Here is a 17100-nt window from a genome sequence, read left to right as displayed (position 1 = left end):
ACAGAGGTTTGATTACCACAGGACTTGACAAAAACTTTAGAGAAGGAGCATTGTAAGTATCCACTAGACGAAATATAGGATAGAGCATTCCCTACCTTTATTTGACCAGAGAATCTTTTTTGTCTCAGAGGGGCTGTTGTGATTAATGATCTGTAGAACTCACCTGGGGAAGTTCTGGCGGAGACTGGGGGGCTAGCTGTGCTCTCCTTATGGGCTATTTGTTTTTTTTTTTTTTAACGTTTATTTATTTTTGAGACAGAGAAAGACAGAGCATGAATGGGGGAGGGTCAGAGAGAGGGAGACACAGAATCTGAAACAGGCTCCAGGCTCCGAGCTGTCAGCACAGAGCCCGACGCAGGGCTCGAACTCACGGACCGCGAGATTATGACCTGAGCCGAAGTCGGCTGCTTAACCGACTGAGCCACCCAGGCGCCCTGGGCTATTTGGTTTTAACCTAATGACAGACATAAGCCATAGACAGCAAACACATGGAAAGGAGGCATGCCGGACCCTTGCCCCTGAATGACCTTTGACCCTTACACCCCTTTGGCAGGTGGGACCAGTTTACTTTAATGAGGTGATGGGGCTCTGCATGGGGGAGCGCACACCTTATTCACCTGCCAGAGATGCTACTATGTCTTCTTGCCGTGCAGCTGATCGCCTGCTTTCCTTGATGCTGTCTTGCTAAGATTTTAAAGAGTTGATAGCCTCCATCTTCAGACCTTCAGAAAAAATATGATAGACTCTTTATTTTTTTTTAATCTTTCTTAATGTATATTCATTTTTTGAGAGAGAGAGCATGAGTGGGGAGGGGCAGAGAGAGAGGGAGACACAGAATCTGAAGCAAAAATACGATAGACTGTTAATGCCTGGTTTGGATTAGTAGGTTCAGGAAATTTAATAGCCAACCTCATGGAAGTCTGGTGGCAGGCTTACGGGCTTTTGTTTTCCAGATTTGGGGTAGGTGTGAAATGGTAAAGGTGTATAGGCAGCAAAACTGTGGAGAGAGAATCATGATTTATCAGAGTATCCAAGAACTAGGCAAAATAAATTAGAAAGTTCAACTGTTTGGTTAAAGAGGCCAGAGAGGAAAGGCTGTAAAATGTTAAATACTTTTTTCCTTTGTTTTGGTTTTGAATAGAGATTATATTCAGGAAATCATGTTGTTGATGCATTGGTTGGTCTGTTCCACTTCTGCAGTTGCTCACGGCATGTACTTGGGGTTATGCTTCTAGTTCTATTGCTTTCACATCCCACATCTGATCTATCTGTAATCCTATTCCACCCAACTTCAGAATCTATCCAGCGCCTCACCATTTACCACCTATACAGTTACTGTCCTGCTGTCAGTCACCATCATCTGTTGCCTGTGTGATTACACTAGCCTTCTGAAAGATTGCTGCTTCTGCCCTTGCCTCCATGTGGCCTGTTCATCACACAGCACTAGAACGAATCCTTTGAAGGGTGAGTCAGATGACATCGTTCTCTACAACTTTGTGATTGTTTCAGCTCTCTTTCAGAATAAAATTTAAAATTCTTAATGCAACCAGTGAGCTCAGCTATGACCTGCTTACCTGTTCTCTCTTTGACCTCCTCTCCTAACACTTTCCCCGTTACTCCTTTGGTCACAGCAGCTCATTGCTCTTGGTTTAATTTGCTGAGCGTGTGCTCGCCTCAGGGATTTTGCACTACTGCTTCCTGTGTTGGAATGTACTTCCTTTCCGTATCCACATGGTTGCTTCTCTCATTTCCTTACAGTCTCTGCTCCAGTTTTCCTCATCAGTGATGTAATTAAGATTATCATCATTAAAGCAGTCCATACACTAACACTCATCACTCTAGCTTTACCTGCCTGTATCTTTCTGCATTGTCTGTATTCCCATGTGGCATGTGTTACTTCCTTATTGTTCTTCTGTTCCAACTAGAATGCAAGCTCAAGGACTTTATCTTGTTCACTGCTTAGAACAATGCTTGTAGCAAAGATCATGGCACAAGGTAGGCATATGATAGATGCTTGCTAAATAAATGAAAGAATACACGAACAAGCTTTATTTGTTGTGGCAATCAACATTTACCAAGAAATGATAAGCGGCTTCTCAGTAAATCTCTGTCATCTCTGTTTATGGTAAAATCGGTAAGCTTTCTAATTAAAAACATAGAGGTAAACATTTTATGAATTGTTGCTCTCCAAGTTCTCACTTTTGTGGCATATGGGGCAGACGGGTATTTAAAAATGGTGACAGGGGCGCCTGGGTGGCGCAGTCGGTTAAGCGTCCGACTTCAGCCAGGTCACGATCTCGCGGTCCGTGAGTTCGAGCCCCGCGTCGGGCTCTGGGCTGACGGCTCAGAGCCTGGAGCCTGTTTCTGATTCTGTGTCTCCCTCTCTCTCTGCCCCTCGCCCGTTCATGCTCTGTCTCTCTCTGTCCCAAAAATAAACGTTGAAAAAAAAAAATTAAAAAAATAAATAAATAAAAATAAAAATGGTGACAATGTTGGGCAAAGGTCAAAGCAACAGGAAGTAGAATAATCTATTTAGATAATACCTCTTGAATCTGCCTGAGCCCATTTTAGGGACAATTATTGTTTGGTGTATTATCTAAAGCTTTTCTAAATCAAAACATCATAGATCCCTGTAACATTTCTATCAGTGTAACATTTTCACTGGTAAAGAAATTGGCACTTGACCACAAAATACGGTGTTTTTTCCTGGGCTGAAAAATACATGAAGGAAAATACTAAAAATTATGGGTTAAAAATTAACTGCCTGTTTAAACAGTTATGTCCAGGACATCTTGACAAACTTGTTGGTTCCCATGTGAAGGGATCATTATCCTCTCTTGCAGCACTCCAGTGGAGAGAAGGAGAGTCCACATTCCAGAACAGGGAGAATTGGAGGCATGTATTGTGTTCTGCCCCATAAAAATTTACTAAGTGTTGGAGAGTGATGTAACTCAAGTTTACTAAAGTCCAGAAGCAAGTAGAATTTTAAAATTTTTTTTTTCAACATTTATTTATTTTTGGGACAGAGAGAGACAGAGCATGAACGGGGGAGGGGCAGAGAGAGAGGGAGACACAGAATCGGAAACAGGCTCCAGGCTCCGAGCCATCAGCCCAGAGCCTGACGCGGGGCTCGAACTCACGGACCGCGAGATCGTGACCTGGCTGAAGTCGGACGCTCAACCGACTGCACCACCCAGGCGCCCCAGCAAGTAGAATTTTAAAACACTGAATTTTGTAGTGTGTTCTCTGGCAGTGTGTTTGCTCAGATAATACAACACCAAAGAAGAGATAGTGTATAAATCTGGGAGCAGGTTTAATAACACAAATATAAATATTTCACCTTTGAACCATAACGTTTATACCTTACAGTTGACTTCTTAGAAAATTACATTTCCAAAAGGGTTGTTGAAAATATGCATCTCTCTGTGCTGTAGGGTGAACCAAACCCTGCCTAACCTAAATTGATAGCTGTGAAGCTAAACAAATTTATAAATAACAGGTTACAGTAAAATATGACCAACTCAGGACAGTACTCTTGATATATTGATAATAAAGAATCCTTACCAAATAATTTGCTGGAAATCCCATTGAACCTATGTGTGTTTATGATAGAGTTGCCAAACATTGCATGGTAGTTGAATAACTAGTGATTTGGTTATTTCAGTTGATTAATATAAAGTTTTAATAATCTTTTTATAGTTCTCTTGTTTCTTTATGGAGTAGCACTTAGTCACTGGTAAAAAGAATTAAGGCTGTGACTTTGCCCACCAGATTCAAGCAGAGGGATTATGCTTTTGGATACATTTTCCAGCTGAGGGCCGTTCTGAGAAGAACTACTTTCACTCTAAGCATAGAGATGCTTCTGTCAATTTACCTTGATTTTTGCTTTGTTCTCCCTTTGCTTAGGTTATGCCAGAGCTTCCTTCCCAGGACATCCTTTTAATTCCCTTTTATTCAAGGCTAGCCAATCACTTCGTTCCAATGTTGCATCTAATGCCAACAAAAAACAAACAAAACCCCACATAAAACAAGAAACAAACCTGGAAATTCACATAAATTTAAATTTTAAGGAAATTCTGAGAAAGGACCTGAGTGGAGAAGGAATGCCCCTCCTAATGTGGAGAGCCCTAAAAAGAAAGGATTCTAGGGGCGCCTGGGTGGCGCAGTTGGTTAAGCGTCCGACTTCGGCCAGGTCAAGATCTCGCGGTCCGTGAGTTCGAGCCCCGCGTCGGGCTCTGGGCTGATGGCTCAGAGCCTGGAGCCTGTTTCCGATTCTGTGTCTCCCTCTCTCTCTGCCCCTCCCCCGTTCATGCTCTGTCTCTCCCTGTCCCAAAAATAAATAAACGTTGAAAAAAAAAATTAAAAAAAAAAAAAAAAAGGATTCTAGTTTTTAATTCTAGGCAGGGAATATTTTAATTTATTCCTTTTCTTCTGTTTTTAATAACAAATCTGTACTTAGACCTTAGATGTTTATAGCTATACTCAGTTTATATAGGAGTCTCAATCATATTATGTTTATAGTATTTTACTTATGGTTAAAATAAGGCATGCAAGAATTAAGGTACATATGTATATATGTATGAATTGGTGTGTGTGTGTGTGTATACATGCATTCACAACATATGTCAGCACACACAACTTAATTCATGTGTATTTTATTTATCCATATATGAATAATTTATTTTGATATACATGTTTTACATATAAATTATTATATAATATTGTCCTCTATAGTAAGTGGTAGATCCAGAGTAGACTGCTGATTTCATAAACTCTGAACTTAACTGTTAGAAAAGGATATGTCTCTATTCAAAGGTATTATAAAGGTTAATCCACTTTTGGCCACTTAGAGTTAGGGTATTTCTTATCTGAGTGGTTATATCTGTTAAAAAATAACTTGCAATATAATTAAATTTGTCATAGCTCATTTATGGCAATGCTGTAAAATTTAAAAAAAGAACTTGTAAACTATGTCCTGATTAAATTAATAAACATGTCAGATAAGTTGCCATTTAGTAAAGTTATTCTCATTTCCCTAAAATTGCTACATCCTGAGCCTGTCTTCTGTATCAGTTTTCACAGTGTTCTTTCATTAGTTGTTATGGTTATTATGGCCATTCCATGAGATATTAACTTTTCTAACTAGCAGATATGATCTTTGATATCTCTTTCTTCAAAAATATTTCCAGATATTTTTTTTCTTCTGGATTTCAGGAACTTGGATATGTTAGTCTGCTAATGAATTTTCATCTGTATGTGCTAACCTTCCCAGGGATGGATTTATTATTTATAAACCAGTTAGCTGTGCCATCACAAAAGTAGGAATGGCAGTGCCCAGAGACTCTAGCTTTGTGTCAAGGTTGTTAATATGTTTTCTGACCACCTTTCTATTTGGTTACCTCTTATGTGGAGAGAACACTTACCATCTCCATTTCTTTTCAACGTAGTATTGAGTTTGTTGCCAATGTTTTTGCGTATTTTTCCAGTAATAGTCCTTATATTTATTCTGAATTTCATCAATTTGTATAAGTAATTACTCAAACACCTATTTTGGAATGAACATATTATGTTATGCTTTGTATTGGTACAGGAGTGGACTGGGTTTTAGTTTAGAAGTGGTGTGTAGTCAGTATCTCTTGCATTTTCCTGTTGATGTGCCCTTAGAAACACGGGAAGAGATGTACGCAGGACACTGGGGTTGATATTTAATCTGCTGCCTGAACCTGGGAAGCGTTTTTGCTAACTATAAGGAAGAGAGAATCAGAGGTTAGACCCCTGGCTTCACTGCACTTAAATAGGAAGACAAGGGGTCCTTCCTAAGATTCACATGGTAGAAAGGCATAATTTGGGATGCTGTCCATGTTTTTATGTGGATACGGTCTTTGGAGGCCATCAATATGTCTCCCACTATATTATATAGTTAATCGCATGGTGTTTACAGTGTTTCATAGAATGTTTGAAAAATGCGTACGGTGGAATCTTGAGAAGGGAAAAAGGGTGGATTTTCAAAATGAGTATGTAAGGGAATAAAAAATATGTAAATATGTAAATAAAAGTGCATAGTTATAAAAGTGAAGGGAATGTGTCAGATGTGAACAGTGCTTCTTTGCCAGGTGGAGGAATTAGGGGGGACTTTTTTTTCCCTACTTAATGTTTCATTTTACTTCTCAACTTTTATAGTAAGCATCTGTTATTTGTGATTTTATGTATCAAGTTGATATTTAAACAAAAGACAATAAATAGGTGGAAAGCATAAGGGTGCCCCACTTTTAGTATATGCAATTTCCTATAAAATTCTCAATAGTCTTGTGACTTAGACTTTTATCAACACTATGTAATTAACAAGTGGTTAAAGAAAGAAAAGAAATAGTCAAACTAAGGTCCTAGTGCAATCTGTCTGACCCCATATACTGTGCTCTTGACCTTACACCTTGTTACAAACAAAATCATCCTGATAGAAAGCTTCAAAGGTAGAAAATAAAAACACATATTTACAGAGTAAAAAGTTTAAAAATTTTTGAAATAGGCATAATTTCTATCTTTTAAAACTTGTGTGACTTTCAGCATGATTTCTTATTAGTAAAGTAATATGTAAAGAGAAAACCAAGAATGATTTGACCATCAAGATGTTGTTTAACATTTGAAATGATCTTGTTCTTATCTGTTTTGAGTGTGTGTGTATATGTATATTCATGTGTATTCATATATATACTCAAATATTTTGTAGCCTCAACCTGAGATCTATATATCAGAACTTTGCAATGTAATGAGTGACGGTAATGATGAAAAGAGAGTATGTTTTTGAGTTATATTGGTTTTACTCTGTGGCAGTAGCCATTCAGAAAGGTAGAACTCATTGAAGCAGCAGAAGTTTGAATGAAGAGAATGACAAAGGTAACAGAAGGACTGGAGGCACCAAAGTGAGAAAGGGTTGCTGCCCCCAAATCAGAAGCTGTTACCACCCAAGGCTGGAGGCCAGGAAAGTGCATTTGACGCTGAGTTGCTGGTGGGACAGACAGGCTGCTGCTTCTGCTACCAGTGGTGAGCCAGCTACTGAGTAGCTGGCTCCCAGGAGCCAGCATTGCTAATATTTCTGAAATTGCAAGGCTGGATGTCAGTCACCTGCAGTGGTTCTCAGGCACCTGCTGCTGCTGCTTCTATTAGAAACAGAAAATAATAAAAAAATTTTTTCTTTCTTCCATTGGCAAATTTCTAACCGGTGCCTCCACTGGGCAGAATAATTTATTAAAGCATAACGTGGCCAGGAAATGAATGGTTGGGGGCATAGGATACTAGCAAGAAAGATTCATGTACTTCTCCAAAGTGCCTAACACACTGTTTGTAAGAAGAACGTGATACAAAAAATCTAAATTATGGTAAATGAGAGATCATTAAGCTTTTGGAGTAACAAGAAAATTGTTTATGTTAATGTTGTGGTAGAATTCACGTAATCGATTTGTTAGAACAAAGAATGCTACTTTATCAACATGTATATAATTTTAGTAGTTATTTTAGGATTATTATCAGTACTTTTTAAAAACATTCACTTCTTGAAAATGTGACTTGGCCCAATTATTTTAAAGGCTGTGTTGGTCATCAGTTGAAGTAGGGACATGAGAGTTGATCTCAGAAGTGCTCTTTAGTTTCTACCCCTTCTTTTGGCTCACTGCTCCCATTACCCTCCCTGGGTCATAGATGAATGCCATTTAGGTTTTAGTTTGACCACCATCATTCTTGAGAAAAGAGAACTTCAGCTTTCCGTTTAAGTAATGTGTGCCTAGTATATACTATAGTATTTCTTGAAATGTGGAGTCCATATTAGTGGTAGAAGGAAACACTGTTTCATATGCAACCAGAAATGCTTTGTAGATCATATGTGCTTCATATGCATGTAAGTTATTTGCTTTTCAGTTCTGCTCCAAATTTTCTGATTAAAGAGCAAGGAGCAGATCTCAGCATGGTGGTAGTACACCATTAGCATCCCTCCAACACTTAACTGGTCTCCATTTGTTACTGAGAGTAAACCTTGGTCTCCGTGTTTGTTGGGAAGTATGTAATGTCATGGCATTGTTTCTCATTGAATTTAATTTTATGGCAACTTTCCACTTAAAGCGTTACTGAGTTTTTATTTAAGTAGTAGTATAAAATTTAAAAAAAGTAAATTCAGGGTGCCTGGGTGGCCCAGTTGGTTGAGTGTTCGACTTCGGCTCAGGTCATGATCTTTCATTTGCGAGTTTGAGCCCCTCGTTGGGCTCTGTGCTGACAGCTCAGAGCCTGGAGCCTGCTTCCAATTCTGGGTCTCCCTTTCTCTCTGCCCCTCCCCTGCTCGCACTCTGTCTCTCTCTCTCAATATCTCTCAAAAAATAAAAAGTGTTTAAAAATTTCTTAAAAATTCAGTTGAAGAAAATTCCAGTTTGAGTGTATTATATTATATGTGTGGTTACTCCACAGTATGGTAAAATCATGAAGATGATAGCTATGTGAATAATTGAAATTTGGGAAACAGTGATACGTAGTACATTTACTTCCATCTTATCCTTCTTTCAAGTTACTTTTGCCATAATGATATTAAGTGTAAAACGATACACTTATCTTCAAAAATGATATTAAAATGATCATTTTTATCTACTTTCTTCCCTGAGTAATCTATATTAAACTTTGGGTTTAACACAGCAATTAAAAGGGACAATGATGATTATTGATTACTGAGGTTTTAAAACCACAATTCCTAATAAAATAAATTTGTAGCTGATTTTAACAAATTTTGATTGGTCGATTCAGCAAATAAAGACAGGTATTGTGTCAAAATGTCAATTGACAAGTGTATAATATCCTGTTCTATTCCAAAAATGATTTCTCGATTTACAGTATATCAAGCTATAGACCATTTCAGAGGATTTTAAAAATAGCAATGAGGATAGTAATAAAAGGAATGTTAGAGTGAAGAAAAGAGAGGAAGTGCTTCTTTTGCCCCTTCCCTGCTGCATTTCTCTGCTGTGGGTACTACCTATATGTAGATACAGTCCGTGTCACCATCAAACAAGGCTTACCCCCAGTCCTGGATCTCACCTGTCACTTCTAATTCTAGGTTAAAAAAAGATATGCTAGAAGTGTTACTATCTTTGACAAGTACTTAACCTCGGAGTTTTCAAATCAATTTTGAATATAAAGAAGATTAAAATTTAAATTACAATGTAGTTTATGAAGGTTGAGGTTAGGATTAACTCTCTTATCAGATTTGTACTTTGGCTCCCCAGTTGCCCTAGACAACACTCTGATTGGTTTGGTTCATTATTCAATTTAGTTTGATTGGGTTCAGTATTCTAAATGTCCTTTTATTTTCAATTTACGTTAGTAAAACATTTACTTCAAGCTTGCAATTAGTTATTATTTAGTTAAAAACCTCTGGTAAGATACCAACACACTTTAAGAGGATATAATCTATACTGCGCTTATGCCCAAGGTCACTTTCTGAGCGATTGTACATTGCCTGTGTCCATCTGAAAATACGAGCAAGACTTCTCTTCCCTTCACTCAGACCTTTTGAGAATAAATATGAAAATATTTTGCTGGTCGTCTAAGTTGCAGGCATTAAATTGTTTCAGTGCGATGAACAATAGACCAGGAGTCAGAAGACTTTTAGCTTATCTGTGGCAGAGCTGGAGATAAATACCTGATCTCTCTACATGTCCATTTCTTCATCTGTGTAATGAAAATAATTATATTTTCCTTTTTTATGTTGGTATGCTATTAAGTACATTGATGACTAATTTATATGTATTTTCTTAAAATTTTTTTTTTATGTTTATTTTTGAGAGAGAGAGACAGACAGAGCATGAGTTGGGGAGGAGCAGAGAGAGAGACACACACACAGAATCCAAAGCAGGCTCCAGGCTCTGAGCTGTCAGCCCAGAGTCCAACACGGGGCTCGAACTCACGAACCATGAGATCATGACCTGAGCTGAAGTCGGATGCTTAACTGACTGAGCCACCCAGATGCCCCTTATGTGTATTTTTAAAACTCCACATAAATACGTCTCTTGCTGCATCAAAGCTTTTCTTAATGCTATATCTAAGCATCCTATAGTTTGTTCCTAGATGAAGAATCAGCCAAAGAAAGTCTCTGTATCTACAAACATATACAATTAGGGAACGGGAAGCATCACCTCTCCTGGAAGATTTCTGGTTTTAGTCTTGTTTTCACATTTACATTTGTTTCAGTACCCACCCAGAGTATTTGAAAATGTTGTAATTTGTAATTACAAAAGTAGTATGTCTTCACTGAGGAAAGATGCAGAAAAACGTCATGAAGGTGACGGAGCATCAGGCTTAATTCCACTCCCCAGACCTGGACACTGTTAATATTCTGTCATCATTACTTCCATCCTGTGTGTTGTGTGTGTGTGTCTGTTGTGTATGTGTGAAAATTGTATATTTTGAGGCTTTTTTGATTTTATAAAATGCAGACCATACTATGTAAAAGTGTATACATTTTTATATGAGTTTCTATTCTTTTTTTCTGAAAAGCAGAACTATTTTAAATTTGTTTCTGTCTAGTTGTTAATTATATTTACTGCTGCTATTTTGTTCTTTGGGGATTTGATGTCCTAGTCATTATTCTGCACTTGCCACTAGATGGCTCTGTTCTTGGAGTGACTATTTCCTAAAAGTGTGCCCTGCATTAATTGTGTGTAAATGATGAAAATTTGTATTGGCCTTATTGGTATTATGTTAAAAATACATAAATATAATTGTATAATAATTTGTTGAAGTAAGGCTTGTGATATTTTAGATGGTATTTTGGCAGATCCACAACTTTAATATACACCTTTCAAATCAGGATTATGTGTATTTAGAAATTAATATATTCACAGGACAAGGTCCACTGCCAATTGATAAACTGTTACGTAAAATGTTTTTTCAAGTATTGCTTTTTAAATCTGTAGCTATAATTTTGAGTATATCATCTTTTTGTCCATTAATCAGCTAATTTTTATTATAATTTTCCCTTCTGTGGCAATGTTCATAGTGATATTGTAATTCTGGGCCATGAGATATACTGTATATATATGTAAGATTTTATTTTGAGTGTTTATGATGGTAAGATGTTTTACCATGAGTTGAATCATAATTATTTTCAAAGCTTCTCTGTTTTTGTACAGGTCCTAAGACCATGGCAGGATAGGGTATGATGCAAATTTTCTTTCTTCTTGAACACTGACAGCAGGGCTAGAAATGACTTATCAGTTGAATGAAATGAGATGTATGGGCACAGACATCAGTTTCTCATGTGTGAATAAGTTCTAGTCTTTGAAAACCAAGGTTTATCCGAAGATTTCCAGACATGCCTAACTAATTGCTATCACACCTTATCTTACAGTGAGGAAATAAAATATCAGGGGAAACATTCTTACCATATTATGAAGGTATTAAATAACATACTGTATACCATTAAGCAGATTTCATTTTTATGAATTAAGAAGCAGTAAATAACATGAGAAGTATAAAACAGGAGCTTAGCCATGACATATAGGCTTGTTGTACATAACTGTAACTTTTGTGTTTTTAGGTTCAGGATACTCTATTTATTTTTATTTTTAGACTTTAGATGTTACATATACCTTGTAAAAATTCTGGGTGTTTTTCTCGGTTCATCAAACCTTCCTTTCTGTGAAAAGAAGTCAGTGAAATTGGAGATGGCTCTACACAGTTTCTTCTCTCTGTTGGTATGCCATTTTCCATTTCTGCAGGGTATGTATTCCAAGAACAGAGTAGCTCTTATACTAGGTCATTAAGTTGTAGCATTACACATGCCTACAACTCTCATATGATTCCCTTGCTGATTCTCTGATAGAACAGCTTTCCAAGCAAACTAACTTATGCATATGCATTCTAGAATGTTAAATATTTCAAGTACTTTTATTTACAATTTTTAAAGTGGCAACATGTCCTGCATAAAATAAAAAACAGTCGTAAGTCCTGGAGATGGATAAAATGGGAAAAGCAGATAGGACAAACGGTTCCTACTTCTTAGAATTTGAGGGGCTATATCTAAAGGAATGTTCCAGAAGAAGAAAGTGTTATAAATAATATAAATATGTGCCAAAAAATATTGCTCATCTTACATCTCTCTTTTGGAGATTTTAAATCATTAGGAAATCGTGTTTTGATGGAAGTCAAGTGTAGAGGCTATTGCTGAGTGTGAAGAGCCAATGAACTAAGTCAGCAGGTTAAAACCTGACCCTCTGGCCCATTTATTTTTCTCTTTTCTGCCTCTTGAAAAGCATGTTCCCTGGAGATCTATCCAAATAGTCACTGGGAGTCCTGAGGCCCCACCCTTTGTCCAGTACACTGAACTGTGTTATGCAACGTGGAACTTGTTCCCATTCCAATTCCTGACGGCCAAACTCTTAGAAGTCAAGCAAAGAAACAGGATGCTTCTGTGAAGCACACTTTTTTCACTGACAGCTAGGATCTATGAATGAAACTACTTTTTATTAGATAAAAAATAAGGTTTTATTTCTTTTTAAAAATTTTATAAAGTATACCAACTCTTTCTCCCCTCCCCACCCACCAAAGGTCTAGTAACTAAGAATTCTTGACGAGTGGGAAGCAACAGTTCTCATGTGTATTAGACACATGAAGCAGGAGTGGAGGAGGTGAACAGATGCCAACTGATGATCATCTAGGGTGCACTGAGTTGTATTCAGGTGACTATAATGTGATATAATGAGTGGTCATGGGTAATACTTTGAATGCTTTTTAAAAATTTTTGGGTAGCTTTAAAGAAATTATTTTAGGACTAAATTTTGGCCGTACATTATTTTTAAATGTCTCCTAGTAACACATTTACTCCATTTGTGTTTTTAACTTTGTGTGTAGTTCATGTTCTGGACAAATCCAATGTCCAGAAATTGACATTGGATTGACATTCATTCCAGAATAAATGTAGAAACCACTTACTCTATTAACAGTTGCCTGACTGTGGCTGCTTGTATGACAGAGGAAGTTTGAATTTTAAGATAGAGCATTTCTTCCTCTTTCTCTTCTTTAACCACTGCTACCTGTTCCCTTTCCTAAAGGGGCCTGTCTTTCCCTACCACCAATTTTTAGTTTGAATGGTAAAATGAGATCTTATACATGTGCTTCCCATCTTACGGTTATGAGGACAAAAAATAGTCATTTGAACTCTAGAATTGAGCTCAAAATGTGCAGAAATAGCACAGATTTTATTAGCTTTTGGGAGACTTTTTTGCTTTTCTCATTGTTAGGTGGACAGCCTTTGTTAAATATGCCTTTCATGGGGCGCCTGGGTGGCGCAGTCGGTTAAGCGTCCGACTTCAGCCAGGTCACGATCTCCCGGTCCGTGAGTTCGAGCCCCGCGTCAGGCTCTGGGCTGATGGCTCGGAGCCTGGAGCCTGTTTCCGATTCTGTGTCTCCCTCTCTCTCTGCCCCTCCCCCGTTCATGCTCTGTCTCTCTCTGTCCCAAAAATAAATAAAAAAACGTTGAAAAAAAATTAAAAAAAAAATAAATATGCCTTTCAAGGTTTTTTCTTTGTTGTAGAATTACTTGATCTGTGTATTATTTTAATAAGTACACTCAATTTTTATCTAATTAGGAGTAAAAGAAGACAGCTGTTAAACATAAATTCTAAGTTATTGGTTGTTTTCATCTTCTAGAAAAATTCATTTGAGAAATAGCAGATAGACTTGATTAAAACAATAGGTTATAAATATGTGAAATATGTGGAAGAGACTTTTTTTTTTTAAATTTTTTTTTTCAACGTTTATTTATTTTTGGGACAGAGAGAGACAGAGCATGAACGGGGGAGGGGCAGAGAGAGAGGGAGACACAGAATCGGAAACCGGCTCCAGGCTCTGAGCCATCAGCCCAGAGCCTGACGCGGGGCTCGAACCCACGGACCGCGAGATCGTGACCTGGCTGAAGTCGGACGCTTAACCGACTGCGCCACCCAGGCGCCCTGGAAGAGACTTTTTAAGGAAGAAGAATAAAAGAAAGGAGATCAGTGCAATGACACTCTTGTGTATGTAGGAATCTTTAATTTTAAAATAAGTTATAAAAGTGAGTTAACCCAGCCCCTTTTTAAATGTTTTAGATTACACACTCATTATAAAAATGAGTTAACCCAGCCCCTTTTTAAATCAGTGATGACATCTAGGCCCCTAAAGCTTTGCATATGATTTCCTGTGTTCCTGCCTGGTAGTGTTTCCATTGCACTATAGCCCTAGAAGTATTAGTATTAAATGTTTTATAAAAATGAATTATTACTCTTGATTATATAAAAGAAAGATTTTAAAAATCTCTTTAAAATTACCTCTCTATGTGATATGCTCTTAAAAACATTGAAAATACATTTTCTGGCATCTTTTTCTAGGTTTTGGACTTTATTCCTTATCCATTATTAGAACATCCACGGGGCACCTGGGCGGCTCAGTTTAAGTGCCCAACTTTGGCTCAGGGCATGATCTCACGGTTTATGAGTTCGAGCCCCACGTCCGGCTCTGTGCCGACAGCCTGGAGCCTGCTTCAGATTCTGTGTCTCCCTCTCTCTCTACCCTTCTTCTTGCACTCTCTCTCAAAAATAAATAAACATTAAAAAAAATTTTGAAAAGAACACCCACTTTAATTTGAATTTTTGAGCTAATTAAACGATGAAGTGTTGGTCAGTGGGTACGAACTTTTCTTGAAACACTCAAATTAGTAGAAAGACTACCTTTTGTAGCCAGCTTTGTAATTTTGTCCTTTAAGCTCAAGCAGAGTAAATTTTATTGTTCAGATTTTAAACCAACACCATTCTTCTACTAGGATTGAACTGTGTTCATACATCCATTATGGGATTTAGTTTTCCATTTGCAAGTGGTTTCTCAGTATTCCCTTTCATACTCGGAGCTGTTGCAGAACCTTGCTTTTATTTTGGCACCATTTTGCATATTATGTATTTTGCATTTATATCGGTTGCTTAGTAGTAATAGTATTTTGTCTTGAAATTAAAAAGATAGATGCTTAAATTCTGTATTCGCCTCTGATCTGGAACAAGTTATTTAATTTTTTTTGGATCTAGTTTTGTCATCTGTAAAATTGCCCTGGTAGTTTGGATCTATAATATTGATGGTAAAGGTGGAGTGAAATGCCTGGTGTGGCCTCAGAATCTTCGTAAAGTTGTGCTAATAGGAGTCAAGAAGCAAGAGGCAAGTCAGATTATACCTACAGCAGGTCTGCCTGATGTTTCAGATTATACTGATAATCTCGCCTTGTTTCTCTCTCCACCATTATGCAACGTCAGGTATGCCAGATTTAAGTGAATTATTTCACTGTTGTTGTTACAACTCTTAACCTAACTACTGTTGAGAGGAATTAGACACCAGTACTTTAAGGAGTGTTAATTCACTGCATGTTAGTGGTGGACTGGCAAGCACTGTAATTAGATTTTTTAGGACTTCTTTACACAAAGGATGGACGAACCACTAAGCACCATTTCAGAGTTTCAAATGTCTTTTCTGGCAGAAGTTATTTTGTTAGATGACCTTAGGGAGGAGGTTACCTAAGCTTATTTTGCACATGGTGAGGCTGCCACTTTGTCACTAAGTGTATCGTTAACATGGTCTGATTATTTGATCCCTTTCAGTTCCTTTCTCAACTGGGAATTAGAGTTCAAAGCCTTGGAGCTCATGGTGCTTCTCTGCCTTTCAGAACCCAATGGTGGCAACCTTGAAAATGATTAATCATGAAGTTGGAGAAGGCAGAGATCACTGCATACCATTCTCATTGTTATTTTTTCTTTTTTTGGCAAATTTTGAAACCTATTTGTTCGTGTTTAACCGTGAAAGACTTCCAAGCCATTCCTTCAGCCTCAGAGTGACTGAAATTTTCAGATATTCCTAGCTACCTCAGCAATCAGTATCTTCCTAGTTGCCTGGGTGTGACATCCAAGAAACATGGTTTTTTTTTTTTTTTTTTTTTTTTTTTTTTGCCTGCCCTCTAAACTTCATTTCTTACTTTCAGTATGTTGTAACATCCTGTCAGCTTTGTTAAGTGCCAATGTTTCTCCGTTCCTGTGACCTTGGCCTATCTTCATCATCTCCCACCCAGCTATCTGTCACGGTCTTCTTTTTCCAGCCTCTCACCCCCAGAGTCTTTTTTCCACATCACCTTCATGGTCACTTCCCTGAAACATACATCTGCAGTGATTTCACTCAACACAGAAACCGATGGACTCTTTCTGAATTTGATAAATTAATTCAAGCGCTATGTTGTTGATGATGTTTATTAGGAACTATTTTAGTTTAAAAACTCCTACAGTTACCTTCCAGCAAACACAGGTGCTTCTATATGTGTTTAAGAGATGTTACCTATTGAATAATATCTAGAGAGGGGTAAATATTTTTAGACACAACATTTATTTTTGATGACCTCTGAAAAGAAATATTATATGAGAGGAGTATAGGTATTATTACCTACTATGACTTACTTCAATGTTATTTATGAAGTAAAGGCAGACTAATTTATTTAACACAGATTAACAGTATTGTAACTGTAAATAACACCTAAATTCTGAAGTTAAAGTTCATTGTGGAGAATGAAGACAGACAAAATAGAAATTCACATGGCAGGGAATTTTGGGCTTTCAGGGAATTGTAAATGACATTCTCTGCCAGAAATGACTGGAAAATTGTGTTGTCTTCTTTTCTAAACTTGTTTCCGTTTCCACCTCTTGGAAATCATATCTTGAGTTTAATCTCTTTTTCTTGGCAATGAATTTTTAGATATGACACCAAAGCACAAGCAATAAAAGCAAAAATTTTTAAAAAGTGGGGTGACATTAAGTAAAAAAGCCTCTGTCCAGCAAAAGAAAATGAAAAGGCCATGTATGGAATTGAAAATGTTTGCAAATCCTGTATCTGATAAAGGGTTATATCTAAAATATATAAGGAGCCCCTATAGCAAAAAAAAAAAAAAAAAAAAAAAAAAAAATAGCAAACCCTCTCCAACCAAACAATACAATTAAACAAGTGGCAGAGGGACTAAGTAGACATTTTTCCAAAGGAGACCGGTAAATGGTGAAAATCCTGAAAAGATAC

The 17100-nt window shown here is 37.3% G+C and overlaps 1 protein-coding gene across 3 annotated transcripts in view; it reads left to right on the top strand.

Moving 5' to 3' along the window:
- PDE3A (phosphodiesterase 3A) overlaps positions 1-17100 on the top strand; it is a 315627-nt gene that overhangs the window by 87414 nt on the left and 211113 nt on the right. The window contains exon 1 of one of the 3 annotated variants that reach the window (XM_086713942.1): positions 1442-1464. The exons of the other annotated variants lie outside the window; for them this stretch is intronic. The gene's annotated coding sequence lies outside the window, so the exon portion shown is untranslated. Of the gene's footprint in view, positions 1-1441; positions 1465-17100 lie in introns of those variants that run through there. 3 annotated transcript variants of the gene reach the window in all.

The sequence above is a fragment of the Puma concolor genome, chromosome B4 (genome assembly GCF_028749965.1).
Source record: "Puma concolor isolate L17-30 chromosome B4, mPumCon1.1.hap2, whole genome shotgun sequence".
In the NCBI taxonomy this organism is placed as follows: domain Eukaryota; kingdom Metazoa; phylum Chordata; class Mammalia; order Carnivora; family Felidae; genus Puma; species Puma concolor.
This window is presented reverse-complemented; position numbering and strand designations above follow the sequence as displayed.